This window comes from Tetranychus urticae, unplaced genomic scaffold, assembly GCF_039701765.1.
Source record: "Tetranychus urticae isolate SD_2017Ah unplaced genomic scaffold, NJAU_TeUrti_SD_1.0 Scaffold_5, whole genome shotgun sequence".
In the NCBI taxonomy this organism is placed as follows: Eukaryota; Metazoa; Arthropoda; class Arachnida; order Trombidiformes; family Tetranychidae; genus Tetranychus; species Tetranychus urticae.
In genome coordinates this window covers 543,001-548,000 of record NW_028315837.1, presented here as the reverse complement: position 1 = coordinate 548,000, position 5,000 = coordinate 543,001, and the positions used below count along the sequence as shown (strand labels likewise).

Sequence of the window (5,000 nt, the reverse complement as noted above, 5' to 3'; positions counted from 1 at the left end):
AACTTTAACTTTTTCCATTGACTTACATGTTAAATTTTTTGCATACCCCTGGATTTTCGATGATGACTCATTATAACGGAAGAACGAGGTCGATTCACGGTACCAAATCTTTTGGACATTATCAGCATTAGGTCAACTAATGATTGCGTAATTTTGATCGAGTTCGTGCTGTTGGTACCAGAGGAAATCGCCTTTAATGGTTGAGCCCATAAAAGCAATGAGAATGTTCGAATTGGCGCGATTTTAGGCCACTTGCGTTTAGTAATTTAGGTCATTAATAAGCGCATGCGATAGTCGGCACTACTGGGATATTACCCCGAAAAACATGATCGCGATTGACCTTATGGTTCAAAAGTTATTGGGTGTCAAAAATAGACACGGACTTAGTCTAATTTTCAGAAAAAGAGGTTTTAGATCACAACCAGATTTATTGTGTTATATGTGGTGAGTGTAGTTGCTGAATTGAGAGAAGCAACCATCAGTAGTTGATGGGGAGGTAAGTGATTGTCTACGGTTATGGATAAGTCAATGCATCAAGCAGTGGTATGGTCCAGACTGTAGCTGTTCACGCATCTATTCCTGTTATTCTGTTGATGTTTGGTGGTTGAAGAGACGGGCCTGAATGGGTTTGGATCGTCAATCATCTTATCACCACACACTATTATACAAAGGTAGAGTACCTGCAAGACCTAAGGTCTTCCTTGGTACGACTGACAATATCTATGAGAGTTGGGCTTTAATGCTATCAGACTTCATATCTTGCATATATGTTCAAACTAGTCACTCAACAGAGTGAGCAGTATTAGTATTGAGCTCTGCTTGTGCAAAGCAGACCGCAAATTGATCAAAGAAATTGGTATCAAGCGGTTATAATACTATGCTGTTTAGTTGACTTGCAAACGTACCCAGCAATGGTTACTCCTGCTAGATATGCTTGCATATTCTAGTGGAAGAAGATGGATTCTAAAGAGATTTCTGCGGAATCATCTTAATGCACGACATAAATCTCGATACCTCATTAAAGTTAGCATCCACTTGCTGGTTGTTATCTGAGGATATCGTATTTATAGCTGCAAAACAACTTGTTTAGCATTTTACTTTGCTAAAACATCAAGTTACCTGGTTGATCCTGCCAGTAGTCATATGCTTGTCTCAAAGATTAAGCCATGCATGTCTAAGTACATACTGTTTATAAAGTGAAACCGCGAATGGCTCATTAAATCAGTTACGGTTCCTCGGATATTCTTTTTTACATGGATAACTGTGGTAATTCTAGAGCTAATACATGAACAAGTGTTCCAACCTCAGCTTGCTGACGGAAGGATCGCATTTATTAGTACAAGACCAATGATTCTTATTCACCTAGAACCCTGTTCAGTGATTTCGGTCGCTGTCTAAGGACTAGCAGTGGGGATCTTAGCAACTTCGGTTGCATTTCTTGTGATGACTCTGAATAACTGAGCAAATCGTATGGCCTCTGAGCCGACGATGTATCCCTCAAGCAACTGCCTTATCAACTGTCGATGGTAGGTTATGCGCCTACCATGGTTGTAACGGGTAACGGGGAATTAGGGTTCGATTCCGGAGAGGGAGCCTGAGAAACGGCTACCACATCTAAGGAAGGCAGCAGGCGCGCAAATTACACAATCCCAGTACGGGGATGTAGTGACGAAAAATAACAATACGGGACTCTATTGAGGCCCCGTAATTGGAATGAGTACAATTTAAATCCTTTAACGAGGATCTATTGGAGGGCAAGTCTGGTGCCAGCAGCCGCGGTAATTCCAGCTCCAATAGCGTATATTAAAGTTGCTGCGGTTAAAAAGCTCGTAGTTGGATTTCAGTCGAACCTATGGGGTCCACTGATTAAAGGGTTAGATGGTGATGTTAGGTTTCTTGCTTGTGTCTACGGATGCTAGCTTGAACCTTCATTCCTCTTTCCTGGTGGTTACATTCATAGTGTTTAGACAGAAAATTGCTCGATATTTGCTATCAATGCTCTTTACCGAGTGTTGATTCAAGCGATCGAGACTTTTACCTTGAAAAAATCAGAGTGCTCAAAGCAGGCGTCCAAAACCTCGAAAGAGGTGCCTAAAAACGGTATGGTCAACCATCTATATGATGCGTACCACTACCTTAACTTGAATGATCTTGCATGGAATAATGGAATAGGACCTTGGTTCTATTTTGTTGGTCTTAAGAATCCAAGGTAATGATTAAGAGGGACAGACGGGGGCATTTGTATTGCGGCGCTAGAGGTGAAATTCTTGGACCGTCGCAAGACAAACTACAGCGAAAGCATTTGCCAAGAATGTTTTCATTAATCAAGAACGAAAGTTAGAGGTTCGAAGGCGATCAGATACCGCCCTAGTTCTAACCATAAACGATGCCAACCAGCGATCATTCTGAGTAACTAATTTCATGACTCGAATGGAAGCTTCCGGGAAACCAAAGTTTTTGGGTTCCGGGGGAAGTATGGTTGCAAAGCTGAAACTTAAAGGAATTGACGGAAGGGCACCACCAGGAGTGGAGCTTGCGGCTTAATTTGACTCAACACGGGAAAACTCACCCGGCCCGGACACTGAGAGGATTGACAGATTGAGAGCTCTTTCTTGATTCAGTGGGTGGTGGTGCATGGCCGTTCTTAGTTGGTGGAGTGATTTGTCTGGTTAATTCCGATAACGAACGAGACTCTAGCCTACTAAATAGACTTGCAGTTTACACTGCAGTACTCCCCCTTAGTCAACCTGTGGGTGGTAGTATCTCTTGATGGTTTCGGCTGTTGAGGGCTCTGCTGCTATTAGCCTACAGAATTGGCTAGGGTAAGGATGCTGTAGCACTGTAAGGACTTCTTAGAGGGACAAGCGGCGCTCGCAGCCGCACGAAACAGAGCAATAACAGGTCTGTGATGCCCTTAGATGTCCGGGGCCGCACGCGTGCTACACTGAAGTGGTCATCGTGCATACTGTTTCCTGCTCCGAAAGGAGTGGGTAACCGCTTGAACCCATTTCGTGATGGGGATTGGGCATTGTAATTATTGCCCATGAACGAGGAATTCCCAGTAAGCGTGAGTCATTAGCTTGCGTTGATTACGTCCCTGCCCTTTGTACACACCGCCCGTCGCTACTACCGATTGAATGATTTAGTGAGGACTTCGGACTGGTCAATCCAGACCATTGGGAAACTAGTGGTCGGATTGTGCTGGAAAGATGTTCAAACTTGATCATTTAGAGGAAGTAAAAGTCGTAACAAGGTTTCCGTAGGTGAACCTGCGGAAGGATCATTAACGTATTACCCTCTTATTATAAGAGAAATACAACCTTCAAACAATCAAACACTCTGCATAGTGATATTGTAGATGCTAATATGGTGAATGCAATTGAATTGTATTTGCATTAGAGTCGCAATTGTGAATGTTTAATGCAAACATTTAGCCATTGCAACATGATTCTAACTTGCATTACATTCGTTCATTCATACATCCATCTTTCATTATCCAATGCAACAAAGAGTGAGGGTTATCTAACGATAGCCATAATTTCTTTTTGCAAAACAATTGTAGTTTATAATGAAAAGCCTGTCTTGCTACATACTTGGTACCTGTTCAAGTCTTCAGCTTATGCTGACGGCAAGGTTTAAAGAAGGAAGTTTTACACTTCTTCGCCTAACTAAGTAAAGACAACTATGGTTTTTATAAACTGCATACAATTGTTTTCAAACCCTCTCAATGCAGATTTAGGATACTTATTAAAAGTCCCACGGTGGCAAAGATACATCTTCAAGCGGTGGATCACTCGAATTACCAATCGATGAAGAACGTAGCTAGCTACGATAATCGGTGCGAATTGCAGGACACGCCGAGCACTTGAGCTTCCAACGCACATTGCGGCTTTCGGGTCTTTTCCGAGGTCACATCTGTCTGAGAGTTGAGATGTAAAATAATCAACAAAACACTTGCATACTACCATATATGCATTGTTTTGAGAGGATTGTATATTTATATGCATGAATCTTGATGTTTTATTCCTTTTCTTAATTGCAATTCGTTGCAATTTAGTAAGGAGAATCTCAAATCTACTTGTTTCACATGATAAATTTTGTGTACAATGCATATTTCATCTCTGCAAGCAGTATATATGAATAGATACTAGCATGAGATTCTAAGGTTAGTCGCCTATCTGACGACGCTAAAGTCGTATTGCAGATAACTATGGTGATCAACTAACCTGTTAACTGATGAATCTTCTTGCACTTGTATAAATCGTACAAATAGTAGCTATTTCATGCTGTTAAAGCAGACCTAAGAAGTAATGCAAAGGCAAAATTTGTGCAAACATTAAAGTAGATTTACGTTGCTTGCTTGCAAACAACACAAATAAACATTAATCAACTTAATCAATATTTTTGATCTCAGATCAGGTGAGGTTACCCGCCGAATTTAAGCATATAATTCAGCGGAGGAAAAGAAATCAAATGAGATTCCCTGAGTAACGGCGAGTGAAAAGGGATGAGTCCGGCGCAAAGGTTTTCCATTGAAAGGTGGAAAGCGGTGCTGCGTAATGGCTAGAGTCACGATTATTTCAACTAAATCTGCAAGTCCCTCTGACAAGGGCCCTCTTCCCAGAGACGGTTCTAGGCCGGTGGCAGATCTTGGTTAATGGAATATCGATTACTGGCTTTAGTCGCGGATAGAGTCAGATTGCTTGAGAGTGCAATCCAAATTAGGAGGTAAACTCCTCCTAAGACTAAATACGATGGTAATATCGATAGCAAACAAGTACCGTGAGGGAAAGTTGCAAAGTACTTTGAAGAGAGAGTTCAAAAGGACGTGAAACCGCTTGTAGAGAAACGGATAGAACCACGAAGTGTAGCTGAGAGGAGAACTCAGCTTCTCTTGTGTATTGTTGCCTTTTTCTATTCAGTGCTAAGAATGCTTTACAGCGTTCCAAGATCAGTAGGTTAAGGGGTAACTTTTAGCCTGCCCTTGGATCTTGGTATTG

General features: G+C 41.7%; 3 non-coding genes across 3 annotated transcripts in view; all 3 read left to right on the top strand.

Annotated features, from left to right (window-relative positions):
• Positions 1-1,116: 1,116 nt before the first annotated feature.
• On the top strand, positions 1,117-3,286 carry LOC149092880 (small subunit ribosomal RNA). Its single transcript, XR_016200543.1, has one exon. It is a non-coding gene; the product is annotated as a small subunit ribosomal RNA (ribosomal RNA).
• A 488-nt stretch (positions 3,287-3,774) lies between these two features.
• Positions 3,775-3,929, top strand: LOC149092879 (5.8S ribosomal RNA). The gene has a single exon (XR_016200503.1). It is a non-coding gene; the product is annotated as a 5.8S ribosomal RNA (ribosomal RNA).
• A 476-nt stretch (positions 3,930-4,405) lies between these two features.
• LOC149092878 (large subunit ribosomal RNA) overlaps positions 4,406-5,000 on the top strand; it is a 4,168-nt gene continuing 3,573 nt past the window's right edge. Inside the window, exon 1 of the ribosomal RNA XR_016200562.1 lies at positions 4,406-5,000. This exon is cut by the window's right edge and continues 3,573 nt beyond it. This is a non-coding gene — a ribosomal RNA (large subunit ribosomal RNA).